At 41.8% G+C, this 19411-nt stretch overlaps 1 protein-coding gene across 1 annotated transcript in view; it reads left to right on the top strand.

The window, feature by feature from the left end:
• The window catches only part of LOC132379454 (catenin alpha-3-like), a 1635404-nt gene that overhangs the window by 1055762 nt on the left and 560231 nt on the right, over nt 1–19411 (top strand). The window lies entirely within an intron of this gene.

The raw sequence follows: 19411 nt of genomic DNA on the forward strand, positions 1-19411 counted from the left end.
TGGACATCTGCTTCATGTGGCTCAGTGTTAAATTTCACTTGCTAACATGTTTAGGATGTTTTACTGCATCAGAGATATACTTATATTATAGGACCTAGAACACAGAACAGGAACAGGCCATTCAGCCCACACTGTTGTGCTGAAGCAAATAAATTGCTAATGGCAAGATGCCGGAGGAGCTCTGCAGGCCATGCGGTGTCGATGGAAAAGAGTAGACAGTCGATGTACACTCTTTTCCATAGATGCTGCCTGCCCTGCAGAATTCCTCCAGCATTTTGTGTGTGTTGCTTGGATTTCCAGCATCTGCAGGTTTTCTCAAATTCAAATCACTAATCAAACAGTCAGCTAAACTAGTCCTGTCCTCCTACACAGTCCATATCCCTCACATTCATGTTTCTATTTGAACGACTCTTAAAAGTCACTGATGTATGTGCCTCTATAACCACCTCAGGTGGCATATTCCGGGCAGCCACCACTCTCCGAGAACTTGCCCTTCAACATCTCCTTTCAACTTACCTCCTCTTCCTTTACATAAATACCCTCAGGTATTAGACATTTCAGCCCTAGGGAAAAATAAAATGTCTGTCGACTCTATCTGTGACTCATGTAATCTTATAAACCCGTATCAGATCTCCACTCATTCTCCGCTACTCCAGAAAAAAGAAGTTTGTCCAGCCTCTCGTTATAGCTCATGCTCTCTAATCTAGATAACATCCCAGTAAAACTCTTCTGTACCCTCTCCCTCAATATTCTTCTTATAAAGAGGCAACCAGAACTGTATGTAATACTCCACATGTGGCCTAATTAGAATTTTATAAGGCTGGAACTTAACCTTTTGACTTTTGAACTCTGTGTCTCAACTAATAAAGGCAAGCATGATATATGCCTTCTAAAATATGCTAATAACTTGTGTAACCACTTCCTTGGATCTATGAACTTGAACATCAAGATCTTTCTGCTCATCAAGGCTGTGAGGTACCTTGCCCTTAATTGTGTACTATCTCTGTACATTTGACCTACCAAGATGCCACACCTCACATTTGGCTAGCTTAAACTCCATCTGCCATTCCACTGCCCATATTTGCAACTGATCTATATCCTGCTGTATGCTTTGGCAGTCATCTACGCTATTCAAAACCCCACCAATCTTCATATCATCCACAAACTTACTAACCCTCCCATCTACATTTTCAATCCTATCTCTTCTCCTTGTATGGTTACCATTGCTGAATCCTTCACCATTGTGTTGGTCATCATTGTTTGGAAATATTAATACACATATATAAATTAATAAATAATATAAATACAAGAGCAGTTCAGGGTGAGATTCTGTGATGCCTGATCCACTGACACCTGAGAATCTCTTTACTATCTACAATGTGTGATTCAGATGTATGATAATCTAAATCCTGGGATTTACTATGTCAAAAGGACTTAAACAATTCAAGAAGCACTTTCTCAAAGCAATTAAGGATGTTCAATAAATGCTGGTCTTGCCATTGATATCAATGTTCTGTCACAAATAAATACACATCTGTTGCTTAATAAGCACAGCTGTTACATTCTTCAACAACAGAGACAAAACGCTGGAGGAACTCAGTGGGTCAGGTGGCATCTATAAACAACAGCCGATTTGAGACATGACCCTTCATCAGGGCAGGTCTCCTGATGAAGGGCCTCGGCCTGGAATGCCGACTGTTCATTCCCCTCCACATGCACTGCCTGACCTACTGTGTTCCTCCCTGTTTTGTGTATGTTGTTCAAGATTTCCAGCATCTGCAGAATTTCTTGCATTTATTTTGCAGTCTTTAAGTACTCTCACCTCCAGGGCACCACTGAAGCACTATGTACTATCAAAGATACAATGATTGCCACCATTAAATGCCATTGGTGCTGCTTGGACAAGTACATGCCAAAAAGTATGACAGCAGAAGTATCTAATTAAAATATCTCATAATCTGTGAGGCACTGTGTAGAAGAGATGTAAGGAGCAAGTTGATGTGTATATTGGGACAGTGGGACATCCTTATAATAAATTGCTGTCATTATTTTTGTTGGATTATTTTCTTAAGTCATCCTCCTTAATGCTTGCATTCCCACTCTGTTATCCTGTTTTTGTGTTGCTGTGCCTCTGTCCTACTCTTATTCTGCTACAACTCTCTTTGTTGAGTGGACGGACCACAACAATCCGATCTGAACTTTGTCGGCACGTGATACCTGAGTATTGCCTCAAACATGTTGTTTGTTTGCTTTCAGGGGAGGGTTTGGGTGAAATTGTGGTTGATAGAGGGAATGTGTGCAATAAACCATAGTGCATTCAGGACCCTTGAACATTTTGAATGGGGAAATAGATAACGAGCTAATAAAGAAAATTTTATTTCAGAATCAGTTATACTATCACTGACATATGTTGTGAAATGTGTTGTTTTGTGACACCAGTACATAAAATATTCTATAAATTAGAGCAGGAAATAAGCAGTGCAAAAAGAGAAAAAGTAGTGAGGTGTAGAGTTCATGGGTTTATGGACCGTCATAAATCTGATAGCATTGGGGAAGAAGCTGTTTCTAAAACAATTAGTGTTTTCGGGCTCCTGCACCTCCGCTCTGATGGCATTAATCAGAAGAGGTGTTGGCGGTCCTTAATGATGGATACCACTTTTTTGAGGCAACACTTTTTGAAAATATCTTTGATACTGGGGAGATTAGTGCCCATAATGGAGCAGGCTGATTGTACAACCTTCTGCAGCTTTTTTCAGTCCTGTGCAGTGGCTCCTCCAAACCAAATGATGTTGCAACTAGTTAGAATGCTCTCCACAGTACACCTGTAGAAATTTGCTAGTGTCTATAGTGACGTACCAAATCTCTTCAAACTCCTCATGATATATAGCTACTGGTGTTCCTTCTTCATAGTTGCATCGATATGTTGGGTTGAGGGTAGATCTTCAGAGATACTAACATCCAGAAACCTGAAGCTGCTCACCCTTTTCACTGCTGACCCCTTGATAAGGACTGGTGGGTGTTCTCTTGACCTCCCCTCCGGAAGTTCACAATCAGTTCCTGGGTCTTACTGACATTGAGTGCAAAGTTGTTGTTACAACATCACTCAACCAACTGATCTATCTCACTCCTGTAAACTATCCCCGTCACCATCATAAAATTGGAGAGTGGGATTAATTTAAAACTTCAAGCTTAATAAATCTTAGGCAGTGTGCTTGCTGCAAAGTTTTATAATTCTGTCATATTCAACCAGAAAGACCTAGACTTGATTGGATTGTCTACCGGGATTAGTGTAACAGGTTTCTTCATGTTTTACATAGTGATGGGCTGAAGGGCCTCTCCCCATGCTCTAGGACTCCATGTGTAGCCCTGACACTTTCTCCCAACTTCTCTTTGAGCAGCATATCAGCCTGAGGATCTTTTTGAATCACACAAAGACAAATGAGCTGGTGCTTTGATCAGCTTATGGTGGCTGTCAGTTGTATCTGGCGATATTAGGAAAGCTGTGCAGCTGAGTTTTTAAAGTGGAAAAGCCATTGTATGGGGGCGGTTCCACTCTCTTGATCTCAAAAGTCAGGGTCCAGTGGCTGCCACAACAGGAGTCTCCCTTGGTCGCATTGGACGACCAGAACTTCTTCTGTGCTTTGTTATGCCCTTCACTCTCCATGGACTGTTGCAGAACTGCCTCCCTGGCCTCTTGGGTCTTACTGTAGGTCTCATCCTCCTAGTCCTTTGAACTGGCGTTGTGAGAGAGGCATGTCCCTCTCTCACGAGGGTGTGAAACCCTCCTGCTGCCCTCGCCTGTCAAAGCAGTGTGCCGGGGATTGGCCGCCGTGGCATGCAAGCAGCTACCTCCAGCCACAAGTAAGAGCTAAGTGTCCGCTGGGGGACCAAAGGTGAGTGAGCTGCCCCAGAATGAGTGGGACAAGTCCCTTCACCAGAGCTGCTACCCCTCCCAGGACAGTCTTCCCTTTTTTCTGGTGGAAATCTCAGACCTTCACAAGACCATGTCTTCTCTATAACAGAGGATACGGTGAGACATGAGACACATAATTGAAAGGCTGTAATAAAAGGATCGAGTACTGTATCATTATAATCCCACGCTTAATCATTTTGTTAGTTATTTTCTATGCAGAGGAGTGTAAGTACAACTCTCAGGACAATATGTGATTGATTTATGATGTGCTTTCTGCTGAGAGTCTAAACGCTTTGCTTCTCATTACCTGCTACAACGTTTTTCCAGCCATTTGTTTCTATTTCAATTTCAGGACTTCCTGTTAACTAATATTTATTTACAATACTTATTCACATCAAATCGACAAGCTGAGTGAAGTCTACTTTGTTTTATTCATTCAGATTTGAAACTGAAGATTTTCTCTGAGTTGTAACCACATGTGCAATATTTATAAGGGGTACACTCAGTGGCCACTTTATTAGGTACCCCCTGTTCAATGATGGAAGAAGCAATCTAACCAAACATTTTTTCCACCTTCCACAGACTTATTCCAGAGCATAACATGGTGAAAATCATTGTAAAAACATCCTTTAGAGCTCTTCTTTTCACTGCCCTTAGTAGCTAGAAACTGTGTAAAAAAAGTCCTCTGGGATCTTCTAATTAATGGTGCTGTGACATATAAAATTATTTCTCTAAATCCTCATAGGGCTATGAGAAGGGTCAGCTGATCGAGATCCAGAGCCCACATTCAAGTGGGGCCCAGGCTTCCTGCCTCCGCTGGGTGCTGCCAACATTAAATCAAACTGATTACCCATTAATTTTGATGAGGAGACACACACTTGAAAATAGACTCTGAAGTGGGACTCAAACAATGGTTCTTCTTGTTCAAAGGTATCATCAGTTTCCATTGAAGCAAGGCTGATGTGGTGGGTTGTCCAAAGAATATTGTTTTCTGATTGTTCTTTCAAGCGAAGTTTGCAACAACAAAATATTAAAACCCTGGTTAGGCCACACTTGGAGTATTGTGTTCAGTTCTGGTCATTTTACTGTAGCAAGGCTGTGGAAGCTTCAGAGAGGGAGCAGACGAGGTTTACCAGGATGCTGCCTGGATTAGAGACCATGTCTCATAAAGATAAGCTGAGTGAGCTAGGAATTTTCTCTTTGGAGTGAAGAAGGATGAGGGGTGACTTGTTAGATGTGTACAAGATGACATAGAGTGTATAGCCAGAAATTTTTTTCTCCCGAGACAGAAATTGCTAACAAAAAGGAGCAAATCTTTAAGGTGTTTGGAGAAAAGAATAAGGGGGAATATCAGAGGTAAGTTTTTGTTACACATAAAGTGGTGGGTGCATGGAACACCCTGTTAGAGGTGAAGGTATTTTGGAGACATTTAAGAAACTCATAGATAGGCACATGGTGATAGAAAAATAAAAGGCTATGTAGGAAGGAAGAGTTAGATTGATCTTCGAGTAGGTTAAAAGGCTGGCACGACAGTGTGGGTCAAAGGGCTTGTCCTGTGCTGTAATTTTCTATGTTTTCTATGTTTTATTCATGTTGATTCTGACCTAGTAACACGTATGGCAGGCTGCACTGTCTGAATCAAACAACCCAGCAGAAACACGATAAATCTTCTATATCTTGCAACATGTATTTGGGTTTACCCACCATTTACACATGATCAACTGGCTGCCCGTCTTCAGTGTGGGATGTGGAATTCTTCTGGTGTATTCTGGTTGCTAGTTTAACATCATTTAGTTAAAAGGATGGATTCAAATCACATGAATATTTTTGCACAACACACTGCCGTGTCTGATCAATGAGGAATTCTCATCTAATGAATAACTTTGATAACTGGTTCCACTCCATGTGTACTGCGGTGTGAATGATCCTGGGTGGGGCTCTCCTTCTTGTTGCAAACTTTTAATGCCAGTTGGTGCTGTGGTAAACTATATGTAAACCTGTCTGGACACGCCCCCCCCCCCACGCTGACTGCTCCTGTGGCTCCTCCCACAGAGAACTGTATAAAGGCGATTGGAGGCACTGCTCCTCCCTCAGACTCCAAGATGTTGTGGTCACGTTTGCATCTAATAAAAGCCTATCTTTTGCCTCCCGTCTCCAAGAGTTATTGATGGTGCAGCAGGTGCCTTACTGCCACCTACTGAATTGGAGACAGGATGAATTCCTACTAAACTACTCCCTCCCCCCCAAAAAAACTCAAGTAATATCAAAAAGTCTAATGTTTTTCAGAAAATCAAATACACAGTTATAATGGCAGTGATATCCCAGAAAACTTTCCATGTTAAACTGTGTCTGTCCCAAAGATCTCAATTTAGCAATTGGATGTTTCCTCTCTACCTCATAGGAACTGCATTCAAACAATATACGCTGCATTGTTTCTTGATAAGTACACTCCCTACAGATGCCAGTATCCTGCAGACTCATTCTGAACAGTCCTGGGTGTGATGACGAAAGCTATTCTTTATAAATTCTTCTTAGATTCTTCAGATTAATGATCAGTTATGGTTGCAGAATAAATTGTGTAAGTAGGCAGTCATTATTCTAGTTAAAAGGTGCATTCAGACTGATGTTGGATTTGATCATCACATTACTTCACCATTTTTACTTTTGAAATCCCATGCTTAAAATTAAGCAGGGGTCGTTGAAATGCAATTGGCTGTACTGCATATCCAGTGTTAAAGCAGGCTGATTCAGCACTTCATCATATGCTAGTATCTTTTAAAATTAGAAACTATCAGGTATTCTTCTGTCCACTGGAAACACTCTTGGACTAAGCTCCTCTATAACATTTGGCAGTGACAGTTTGGCCCATCTGGAAGGCAGAGGATAGGGGACCAAGGAGCTGCTTTTTCTGGTTGGAACTCTATGACGAGAGGTGTGTTGCAGGGATCCTTACTGGACCTTTTCTGTTTGTGATAAATGTTCATAACTCGATGTGAATGAAGGGGCTATGGTTAGTAGATGAGTTTCTGTATACTAAGTTTGTACATGTCACCAAAATTCAAGGCTCAAAGTAAATTCTTTCTCAAAGTATATATAAATGTCAGCAGATACTACTTTGAGATTCATTTTTTGCAGGCATTCACAGTAGAACAAAGAAATACTATTGTGTCAATGAAAAACTACTGACAAAGACTGATGGGCAATCGTGTAAGAAAAAGTAACCTGTGCAAATAAATAATTATAATAATTAATACATGATATTGAGGACATGAATTGTAAGGTCCTTAAAAGCGAATCTGTTGGCTTTGGAATCAGTTCAGAGCTGAAATGAGTGAAGTTTTCAGGAACCTGAAAGCTGAAGGGTAATAATTGTTCCTGAACCTGGTGGTAGGGGATCAAAGGCTCCTCTACCTGCTTCCTGATGGCAGCATCAGGAAGAGAGCATAGCGTTGATTGAGAGCGTACCTAATGATGGATACTGCTTTCTTGAGGCAGCAGTCTTTGTGGATGTGCCCAGTGGTAGGGAGCGCTTTGCCTATGGTGGACTGGGCAGTTTCCAACCTTTGTGTAGGCTCATCCATTCTTGGGCATTGGTAGTTTCACACTAGACTGTGATACAACTAGCCAGGGTACTCTCCAATGTGCATCTATAGAAGTTTTTCAGAGTCTTAGATGAGATCTTGAATCTGCACAAACTTCTATGCATACTTCTTATGCCTTCTTTGTGATGTCACTTATGTGCTCGTCTCAGGATAGATCCTCTGAAGTTATAATGGAAAGTAATTTGAAGTACTAACCCTCTCCAACCGCCGAATTTTGGGTGCTTTGAATAGTGCAAAAGTTGTCTAAGGCTTCATGGGATATAGATCAGTTGGAAAGCTATACAGAACTTTGGTAGATGGAATTTAAAACTGTCAAGAGCAAAATTATGCATTTTGGGAAGTCATGTTGGTGTTGGACATATAGTAGGGTGCTAAGGAATAGTGATGACCAGAGACACCTAAGTGTCTGAATCCATAGTTCACTGGAAAGAGGCAACATCATTCAATAAATTAATGAAGAATGTATTTGGTCACTTTCCTTCATAGGCCAGGGTAGACTGTAGAAGTTAGGGTGTTTGGTGGAAACACTTCTTGAGCTGCTCTGACTACTATTCTGTAGGAAGGATGTGGATGCTCTGGAGTGAGTGCGGAGGAGATTGACCAAGATCTTTACTGGTCTGGAAGAGTTCAGTCATGTGGAGAGCTTGTTTTTGATGGAGTGAAAGAGGCTTATAGAAATATAGAACATTTATGAGTAATAGGTGGGGTAGATGGTGCAACTCTTTTACCAAGTTAGGGGTTTCAAAGCAAGAAGGCAAGGAGCAAGATGTGAAGAAGGAATTTTAAAGGCTTTCGGAGGAGTATGTTTAATATACAAAGTGCGATTAATATCTGGAATGAGCTGCCAGAGGAGGTGTGGTATCAGATATACTCACTACTTTTAAGAGGCATTTAGACAGTTAATTAAGTGGGCAAAGCACAGAATGATAATGTGTCCAAATAGGATTAATGTGGACAGGCAAGAAGGTCAGCATGGATAATGTGGGATGAAGCGCCTTTTCATAAGCCTTACTGAGAACACTAATAAAGGTAAATTCAGTTTAATGGTATGGACGAGGTAGAGATGCTGCTTATTCTGTGGTATTTGTGATCTAAGTATGCATATGAAAGGCCTATTGACATATTTCACTATAATGGTCCAATTCTCCTATGATTAAATGTGCCAGTGACGTTGGACAGGCCCTACAGCATTAGGATACAGAATTCACCTTGTTTCTGGGGCAAGACAACTGAAATCTGCGTAATGGAAGAGTTAACTGTTTCTGATTGTTTTACCTTTCTCTGTTTGTCTTTGCCTGAAGCCCCCTCAGAATAATCATCGGGGGATAGCCTTGTATACAAGAGAGTGAGGCTATAATTTAATCCATTCCTGAAGCACATGCCACTCACCATGTTACAAAAAATGTCTAGTTCTACTTGATTTAGTCTTCGGCTGTGGATATTACAGGGAACATGAGCATTTACTGTCCATCCTAAATTGCTCTGGAAATAACAACAACAGCCTGGGCATTGGACATATGAATTGGGACGTTTTGTTGGTGTTGTATAAGTTGTTGGTGATGCCACATTTGAAGTACTGTGTACAATTTTGGTCACCCTGATACTGTATAAGAATGACACGGTTAAACTGGAAAGAATGCAGAAAAGGTCTATGAGGATGTTAAAGCACCTGAGTTGCAGAGAGAGGTTGTCCAACCTCGGTCTTTATTCTTGGAACATACGAGAATGAAGGGCTATTTTATAGAAGTGTTTATAAATAAAGAGTGTTATAAATAATGTGGACGTTAACAATATTTTCCCTAAGTTAAGGCAGTCCAAAGCTAGGGTGAGAGGGGAAAGCTTCTAAATAGACATTTCACGCAGATCAATACATACAAAATGCTGGAGAAACTCAGCAGGCCAGGCAGGATCTATGGAAAAGAGTAAACAGTCAACGTCTCAGGCAGAGAGTCTTCATCAGGACTGGAAAGGAAAGGGGTCAGACTAAGAAGGTGGGGGGAGGGAAGGAAGTAGTACAAGATAGATAAAACCAGGAGAGGGGGAATAGGGAAAGTAAAGAGCTGGGAGGTTGATTGGTGAAATAGATGACTGGAGATGGAGGAATCTGATAGAAGAGTACAGAAGACTGTGGAAGAAAGAAAGGGGGGAGGAGCACGAGAGTAAGGTGATGGGCAGGCAAGGAGATAAGGAGAGAGAGGGAAACAGGAACGAGGAATGGTGAAGGGTGTGGGGCAGCAGTTGGTTAGCTACATGGAGGAGTGAAGCTCGGAGGAGTATGGGCTAAACACAGGATATTGGGGTTAGTTGGGTGGTCAACATGGTTGGCATGGACTGGTTGGGCTAACGCGCATGTATTGGTGCAGTATTGTGCTGTGACTCTAATGGGTTTCCTTCTTAAACTATTGGTATTCTCCTTGTGATTTTCGTTAGTGAATCATTAGATTTAAATGTAGTGCTGATGAACACAAGAGATTCTGCAGGTGCTGCAAATCCAGAGTAACACACATAAAACATTAGAGGAATTCAGCAGGTCAGACAGTATCTGTGGCCGGGAATAAAAGTCAATCTTTTGGGCTGGGACTCGCCCTTCATCAGGACCGGCAGTGAAGGGGGAAGAAGCCAAAACAAGAAAGTGGGTGCAGAGGAAGGAGTACAAGCTGGCAGATGATAGAAAAAACCAGGAGAAGTGGTGGATAGGTGGGTGGGGAAGGAGAATGAAGTGAGAAGCTGAGAAGTGTTAGGTTGCAAAAGTGCTAAAGAATAAGGGATTTAACAGGAGAGAAGAGTAGACTATGAGAGAAAGAGAATGAGGAGGAACACCAGAGGGAGACGATGAGCAAGTTAGACGTAGAGAAAGAGTGAAAGGGGGCCCAAAATAAAAAAAAAGTCATACTGATGACAAGCAGATAGATTTCTAACAGGATCTTTCAAGGGAACTTGCAATTGGTGCCAAAGCATATAAATACAGTTGCTGTCCTTCAAGGTAATGGGCTGGAAGGTGGTACTTTTGAAAGAGCCTTGTCATGTTGAAGACATGCATTTTTTACATGCTCTACATGAGCAAATTTACATCAGTGCAGGATGATGGATGCTATTCTAAAGGGTGCTTTGTTCTGGATGATTTTGATGTTCTTAGGTACGGTTGGAGCTGCATTCATTTAGGTAGGCAGGTGGAGAGTATTTTAATTTTTAATCACATGGAGGAGTTTTTGGCAGTCAGGAAGTGTGTCACCCATTACTGAATAGCCAATATCTGACTTGCTCTTATTTTTGATGGTCCTTGGATATTAACATTATTTAAACAGGGAATGGTGAAACACTTGAATTCCATTTATGTTCTCACATTAGAAATGATCACAGGATCACAAGTGTGCCCACATATAAATAATGGATCACCTTGGATCACCTGGGCAATAGCAATACCTACATCAAGCTGCTGTTCTTTGATTACAGCTCAGCGTTCAACACAATCATACCCTCAGTTCCAATCAACATGATCTAAAACCTGGGCATCTGTATCTCCCTCTGCAACTGGATCCTTGACTTCCACACTGGGAGACCACAGTCAGTGCAGATCAGAAATAACATCTCCTCCTCGCTGACAATCAACATTTGCAGCATCTCAAGCTGTTCTACTCTCTCTACACCCACAGCTGTGTGGCTAGGCACAACTCAAAATGGCATCTATAAGTTTGCCAATGACACAACTAGTGGTGAGGAGGAGGCATACAGCAGTGAGATTAATCAGCTGATTGAGTAATGTTTCAACAACAACCTTGCACCCAACGTCAGTAAGGCCAAGGAATTGATTGTGTACTTCAGGAAGGGGAAGTCAAGAGAACACGAACCAGTCTTCATCGAAGGATCAGCAGTAGAAAGGATGTGCAGTTTCAAATCCTGGGTGTCAACATCTCTGAAGATCAAGATCTATCCTGGGCCCAACAAATTGATGCAATTATAAAGAAGACACATTGATGTTCGGTATTTCATTAGGAGTTTGAGAAGATTTGATATGTTATTAAAGACTGTCACAGGTTTTTTATAGATATACCATGGGGAGCATTCTAACCAGTTCCATCACTATCGCGTATGGTGGGGCCACTACACAGGATTGGAAGAAGCTACAGAAACTCAGCCAACTCCATCATGGGCACTAACCTTCCCAGCATCGAGGACACCTTCAATAGGTGATGCCTCAAAAAGGTAGCATCCATCATTAAGGACTTTCAAAACCCGCAACATGCTCACTTCTCATTGTCACCACTAAGGAGAAGGGACAGGAGCCTGAAGACACATATTCAACATGTCAGGAACAGCTTCTTCCTCTCTACCATCAGATGTCAGAGTGGCTATTGAATCACATATGCTATTTCACTGTATTATTTTCCTCTCTCGGTCTCTTTTTTGTACTACTTATTGAATTGACTTTATTTCTTACATCCTTCTCATACATGAGGAGTAAAAATCTTTACGTTACGTCTCCATCTAAATGTGTAATGTGCAATTTAAAAATAAATTATATGTGCAACAGGACAGTCAATATAATATAGAAATACAATTGTGCCAACAAGCATGAATTAATCAGTCTGAAGGCCTGGTGGAAGGAGCCGTCCCGGACGGAGCCTGTTGGTCCTGGCTTTTATGCTGCAATACTGCTTCCCAGATGGTAGCAGCTAGAACAGATTGTGGTTGGGGTGATTCGGGTCTCCAATGTTCCTTTGGACCCTTTTTACACACCTGTCTTTGTAAATGTCTGAAATAGTGTCTACAGATGTGCTGGGCTGTCCGCACCACTCTCTGCATATGTATATAATATATATTATGTATTACAAAGTACTGCTGCTGCAAAACAAGAAACTTCATGACATCAGCCAGTGATATTAAAGTTGACTCTGATTCTGATATTATTTATATGGAGCATTAATTTGAGCTTTGCATGCTCATTATTTTGACTTGATGGAAGGGAGGTTATTCATAACTTAAGATGATTTATCACATGTACATCGGAACATACAGTGAACTGTATTATTTGCATTAACGATCACCTCACCCAAAGCCATGCTGAAGAGAAGCCACAAGTGTCATATATTTTGGAGCCAACACAGCATGCTCAAAATGCTCGGTAGATCAACACTGAACACATTAAGGCAGAACACGACAAGCAACAAAAAGCAACAGCAAAACAAACACTGTTCCTGCCTCCCACCCATGTAAATACACAGTCATCTAACTCCAAGACCGTCCACATTCTTTGGCCCTCCAGCAGACCCAGATTCAGACTCTGATTCGGATGTGGACACGTAGACATTGGGCCTTCGACTACCTCAGGGGATTCAGAGACCCAGGGCTCCTGGCAATGAGCCTCGACTTTCAGACTTCCAATTCGAACCTCAGGACTCAATTGGATTTTGTGACCCCCTAACACTAGGCCTTGAATTCCTGTCTCATTGGCTCGCAAGCTCACAGCGGGCCATTGGACCTAACGAGGAGAAGGTCATGAAAGAAAGGCCATTGATGAGCTGAGTCACATCTAACTATTCATCTGCTTCTAGACTTCGGCTACAATGAGTTTTGAAGTGGCCTGGCAAAACCTCAGTGAGCATCAATAAGCCGTTACTGTAGGTATTATTGACAACCTTGTCAAAATAAGTCCTCATGTTGCTTTGCTGATGATTGACTGATTAATAAAAGAGCTAAATTTCAGGTGAAAGCTGAAAATGTTTGTTCTTAAAATAAGGAATAATGGAGTAAAACTTAAAAGTGTTGGCATAAAAGAAAAAGTCTGCAAATTGGTGGATTTCAATGAATCAAGGACAGTAGAAGTAATCAATTGCCTTTGTGACTGCCATGTGCTTGGAGATGGATGCTGCCATTTTGTGGAACTGTTTTATATCCTCCATTTTGTGTGTTAGTTGCAAGGCCTAATTTCTGTTTCAAAGTAGACACAACAGTGCCTCAGATAATCTGCTGAACTAAGGATCATTTCCAAGTAAGAAGTTACTTGCAAGGTGTTCTTTGGTTAGATATAACATACCGGTTTGTGAATTTTGGTGTGTGTGATTGAAGCTGATTGAGAACTAAAAGCCATAAATTACCGATTGTCACTTGCTAGGAAGAGGAAAATAAATGGAGGCTGGCCTGGAGCAGAGCCAATGAAAAGATGTTAAAGGTCAGACTATGACACTGGAATTGAATATTCAAACTGGCAAGAAATGGATATCAAAGCGGATACTTCAAGGGTGCTGGCAGTGATAACTCTAGGAGAACAACTATTGCAGATGTGAGGTGCCCAATGGAAATGTGTAGATTCGAAACGGGACGACGAGGAACATGTGGCCAGCAGCAGAAACTCCTTTTTAACTGGTAATATCTTTACAGTTCTTTGACTGTTCGTGGAAAGGCGGGAAAACTTAGCTGGTGTACACACAAGGTATTTAGTGTATGAATTCACATACTGGTTAGTTGAGTCAATAAAGGTACTTGTTGGTGAATACAGATCTCTCTGTGCCTCTCTGGTCATTTTACAAGGAGTAATTCCTTTAACAAAGGGGAACCTCATGACTGGTCAGAAGTACACCTACTGTGAAAGGGAGATGGTTATAGACTTCAGAGGCTGACATCTCAGAATTAATACCTTACCACAGGCCTACCTCAGGCCAAAGTCCTTAATGCACCATCAATAACTCTTGGAGACGTGAGGCGAGATATAGGCTTTCATTAGCTGGAAGAAAGAACAACAGCAGTTGAGCACCACACTGTATCCTGGAGACTGAGGCCGGGGCGGTGTCCCCAATCGCCTTTCTACCGGGGTCTGTGGGAGGAGCCACGGTCAGTGGGAGGAGCCACAGAAGCAGTCAGCGGGGGGGGGACGTGTCCAGACAGCAGGTATATGTAGTTCACCACAGTCCTAAGCCCAACCCTCTTCAGCCATTTCATCAATCTGTCATAAGAATTACAGATGTTTGCACAGTATTTGATTATATTTGTAACTGCAAACATAATTAATCAGTCCAAACCCAGCTGCAACAAGACCAAGACAATACTCAGGCACAGATCAATAGGTTTCAGAAGTGATCACTTCTGAACATAAATGTACTGAATATACTGGTAACGGTATTGCTTTATTATTGTCATACAGTCTATGATACGGTGAAAAGCTTGTCTTGCATACTGTTAGTACAGATCAAATCATTAAGCAGTGCATTGAGGTAGAACAAGATATGACAATAAACGCAGAGAAAGAGTAAAAGCTGCAGAGAAAGTGCAGTGCAGGCAAGTGAAGTGCAAGAGCATACGAGGTAGACTGAGAGGTCCATTCAAGTGTCTGATAACAGCTGTCCTTGAGCCAAGTGATACACGCTTTCAGGCTTTTGTATTTTCTGTTCAATGGCAAAGGAGAGAAGAGAGAATTGCAGGGGGAGTTAGGGTCTGTGATTTTGCTGGCTGTTTTACCGAAGCAGTGAGCAATACAGAGTCCTTCAATCGTTTCCATGATGTTCTGAGCTGAGCCCACAACTCTGCATTTTCCTGCAGTCGCATGCAGAGCAGTTGGCACACCAAGCCGTTATCTATCAATATAGGATGCTTTCTCTGATGTAACTGCTGAACGATGAAAATTGCTAAGGGTCAACAGGGTATTGGTGATGTTCACATCTAGATGAGCTTCTCTGCTTGTTTTAAATGGGGGAAAGAACCTACAGAGACGATTCTAAGATGGTGAGAAATACCTCTACTCGATTGTAAATTTGGAACAATTGTCATTGTGATGCTACTTTTCACTACACTTGTGTTTTAGACAATAGACAATAGGTGCAGAAGTAGACCATTCGGCCCCTCGAGTCTGCACCGCCATTCTGAGATCATGGCTGATCATTCACTATCAGTTTTCTATAGCATGGTGCAATTAATTGCAAATATGAAATCAACATGTTTTCATAAGTAGCAGGTATATTGAGGGCGGCTCAGTAGCACAGTGGTTAGCACAATGCTTTATGGCACCAGCAATCAGATTTCAATTTCTATCACTGACTGTAAGGAGCTTGTAAGGATTGGGGTTCAATTCCTGCTGCTGTCTGTAAGAAGTTTGTATGTTTTCTCCATGAACTCATGGGTTTCTTCCAGGTGTCAGGATCCTCCCATATTCCAAAGACGTACTGGTTAGGGTTAGTAAATCGCGGGCATGTCCTCAGCGCATCTGCAGACTATGTTCGTCATGATGCAAATAGCACATTTTCCTCTATGTTTTGATGTATATGTGACAAATAAAGCAAATCTTTAATCTCCGTAGTTCAGAAATGCCTATTCAATTTCATACATAAAGTGAAGGTGACAAAGCATAAATTATAGAAACAAGGTCCAACATGAATCTGGTGAGATCTCATAACCTGCAACAGCATAATTATACAAATCATTCTGCACTCAGCATCAGAATTATTTATCTGAAGAATCCAAGGAGAATTCATAAAGGCAAGCTCTCATCACCACGCCCAGGATCACTAATCCTGCAGCACACATACAATGGAACCAGCTGTCAAAATTATTCATCAAATGAAGATGCCTCATTGCACAGAAATGCTAGTTCATCGTGGAAGGTTATTAACATGATTTAACCTAATGAAGTTAAAATAGCTGTTAAAATACAGTAGAAGAATTCTAGATTGAATTTATCATGTGGGAATGAAAATCAAGAAACAGCTGATGCTGGAATCTGAATCAAAAGCAGGAAATGCCATACAGGTTCCATTGGTGAAAAGAGAAACAGATCTTTAGGTCAGAGATCTTTCACCGAAGTTTTTTTTCCTCTCCTGTCTCTGAAGAATGATCTTCAACTTGACGTGTAACTCTGTTCCTCTTTCTGTCGTGCTGCCAGACCTGCTGAGTGTTTGAGTTTCAGTTGATCATAGCTGGCCATTGGATAAGCCCAGAGACAGAGGATTCACAATGATTCCGCCTTGCTGCAGGACACGGGCAACACAATCCCGAATGAAATTGGTGGTGGTGCTTTGTTAAACTGAAAGAGCTGTCAAAAAAAGTAGCCTCCATTTGACAACTCATCCGCATCACCATTGGCTTGGTGATAACTAATGATAGTTTTGAAGCAGAAGGGTCAGTGCTTGTAGAAATGCAGTTTGTTTCTTATCCAGCTGATATGTGCCAAATTATTAGATTTTGCATGAATGTTCTGCTCATCTCTAGATTCCCCCTTCTGCCTCCCTCCCCCAAATATAATGCCTTATACAATTTTAACGTTACAATACCAATACCTTGTACAATTTTAACATTGTGTCCTAGTTCAGAGTGCATCTCCTGGTCTGAAGGAGAGTGCAGCACAGCCGAGGGTAATGTGGAATCAGCCCGTTGTATTTGGTGTTGGCAGCACCCACCCAAGGCAGGAGGTCTGAGCACAGCTGAAATGTGGGGTTTGGACCTTGTTAGAATTAGCTGGGTGGGCATGGGCAACTGTCCCATGTCACAGTCCTATGAGCTGGTCTTCCATTTGGAGGAATAACATCCAAATGTTGCTGTAGATTTTAATGGAAGATTAGAGAGGTCTGTACTTCTGTGGAGACAGGAAGGATACATGTTCAGTTTCTGACTCCATATTAGTGGTCACTTGGTATCTGATTCCTGCAACATTGAATATCATTGAACTGATCTACAACAAATAAAGCATGTTTGAAGGCATAATGTCCTTTCCTGGCTGCCAGCAAGCAATCTGGAACTCATCAATATTTCTAATGTAGCCGCCATTTGGGGCAACACATAGTGGTCAGCACAATGCTACAGTACCAACGACCCAGATCCCATTCCCGCCACTGTGTGTAGGAAGATGTACGTTCTCCACATAACCATGTGCTCCAGTTAACGCTCACAGTCCATAGACGCACGGGTTGGTCATTGTAAATTGTCCAATGGTTAGGCTGGGTTAAATTGGGGGTTGCTGTGTGGCAAGGCTCAAAGGACCAGAAGGGCCTACTCCATGTTGTATCTCAATAAATCGATAGATAGATAGATAGATAAACCATAAGCTGCTTGCTTGAATAATCCAGAACTAACATGGTATCCTTCCCTGCTTCAAATATTTATCCAACTTTTCTATTGCAAGATTCCAATCCATACCATCCTTCTGCTTCCATAAAACCATAAGATATAGGAGCAGAATGAGGCCATCGAGTCTTCTCTGTCATTTCACCATGGCTGATCTAATTTTCCTCTCAGCCCCAATCACCCACCCTCTCCCTGTATCCCTACATGTCCTGACCAGTTGAGAATCTATCAAACTCTGCCTTAAATATACATACAGACATGACCTCTACAGTTGCCTGTGGCAAAAGATTCCACAGATTCACCGTTCTCTAGCTAGAGAAATTCCTCTTCATCTCCTTTCTAAAATGACGCCCCTCTATTCTGAGTCTGTGCACTCTGGGCTTAGACAGAATATAGTGGTTTACCCTGAGAACCAGTCCCAATATGGTCAGAAACTGAGCATGTATCCTTCCTGTCTCCACAGAAGTACAGACAGTCCCTGTCCTTATTTATAAGTATCTGAAAACCTACGGAGTTACAGGCATTGATCCCATAATATCCTCTCACTGAAACTCTCACCTGGTGAGGCTTATTTCCCAATATAAGATCTATTACGGCTGGGCAGTAGTTGGATTATCTACATACTTTCAAGAAACATTCCTGAATGAACCTAACAAATATTGCCCATTTAACCTTCTCCGTTGAGTGTCAGTTTTGGGGAAATTAAAGTCACCACCATGACAACCCTTTGCTCTCACACCTTTCCAGTACCTGCTTACATATCTGTTCCTCTGTTTCCCACCGGCCATTGGAAGGTGTATACTATAACTCTATCATAGTGATTGCACCTTCCTTTTCCTCAGCCCTACCCAGCTCTCTCACTAGATGAGACATCCATGACATCCTCTCTAAATTATTCTAAAGTAGGACAGCATGGGTGATGTAGCAGTTGGCACAACACTTTAAAGCATGCCAGCTGTAAGATGGGGGTTCAAATTCCACTGCTACCTATAAGGAGTTTGTAAGCTCTTCCCATCATCAGATTAGTTTCTTCCAGGTGTTCTAGTTTCCTCCCACATCCCAAGGATGAACGGATGAGGGTTAGTGAGTTGTGGGCATGCAATGTTGGCACCGGAAGCCTTGTGACACCTGCCCAGTGCAATCTTCACTCATTTGATTTCACACAAGCGATGCGTTTCACTGTATGTTTCAATATTTTGATATACGTGTGAAAAATAAAGATGATCTTTAATTTTAGCCTTTTAAAAATGCAGTGATATCATTCTGTATGCAACTCTCCCCACCTCTTCTTGTTGTATTGGGAATTAAACTCTAGCATACTGAGCTGCCAGTTTTGTAATTCTCTGTAATGGCGGCAACATTGTAGTTCCAAGTAATAATTTAAGCTCGAAGTTTGTCTGACCTACCCTGTGAGACTCCTTTCATTGAGGTAATTGCACTTCAGCCCATCACTCCTACTGTGTTCATTACCGTGTTCCTGACTGTCCTTCTTTTCAGTCTTGCATGATCTCATCTCTATCTTCCCTTCAATCTCTTCCATTGCTGATCTACTGCTTTTGTTCTCTACCCCTCTGCCACGTTAAATTAACTTCTCACAAGCAGCAATACCAAACCTCCTTGTGAGGATATTGGAACTCTTTCAACTTGGGTGTAACCCTTCTCTCTTGCACAGGTCCCTCCTGCCCTGAAAGAGAGTCCAAAAATCTAAATAATCTGAATCCCTCTAATATTTTCATATTTCTTGTTTCACTATCAATGTCAGCAAGACCAAGGAGCTGATTTTTGACTTCAAGAGGAGGTAACTGGAGGTCCATGAGCAAGACCTCATCAAGCCATCAGAGGTGGAGGG

This window comes from Hypanus sabinus, chromosome 22 (assembly GCF_030144855.1).
Source record: "Hypanus sabinus isolate sHypSab1 chromosome 22, sHypSab1.hap1, whole genome shotgun sequence".
Taxonomy (NCBI): domain Eukaryota; kingdom Metazoa; phylum Chordata; class Chondrichthyes; order Myliobatiformes; family Dasyatidae; genus Hypanus; species Hypanus sabinus.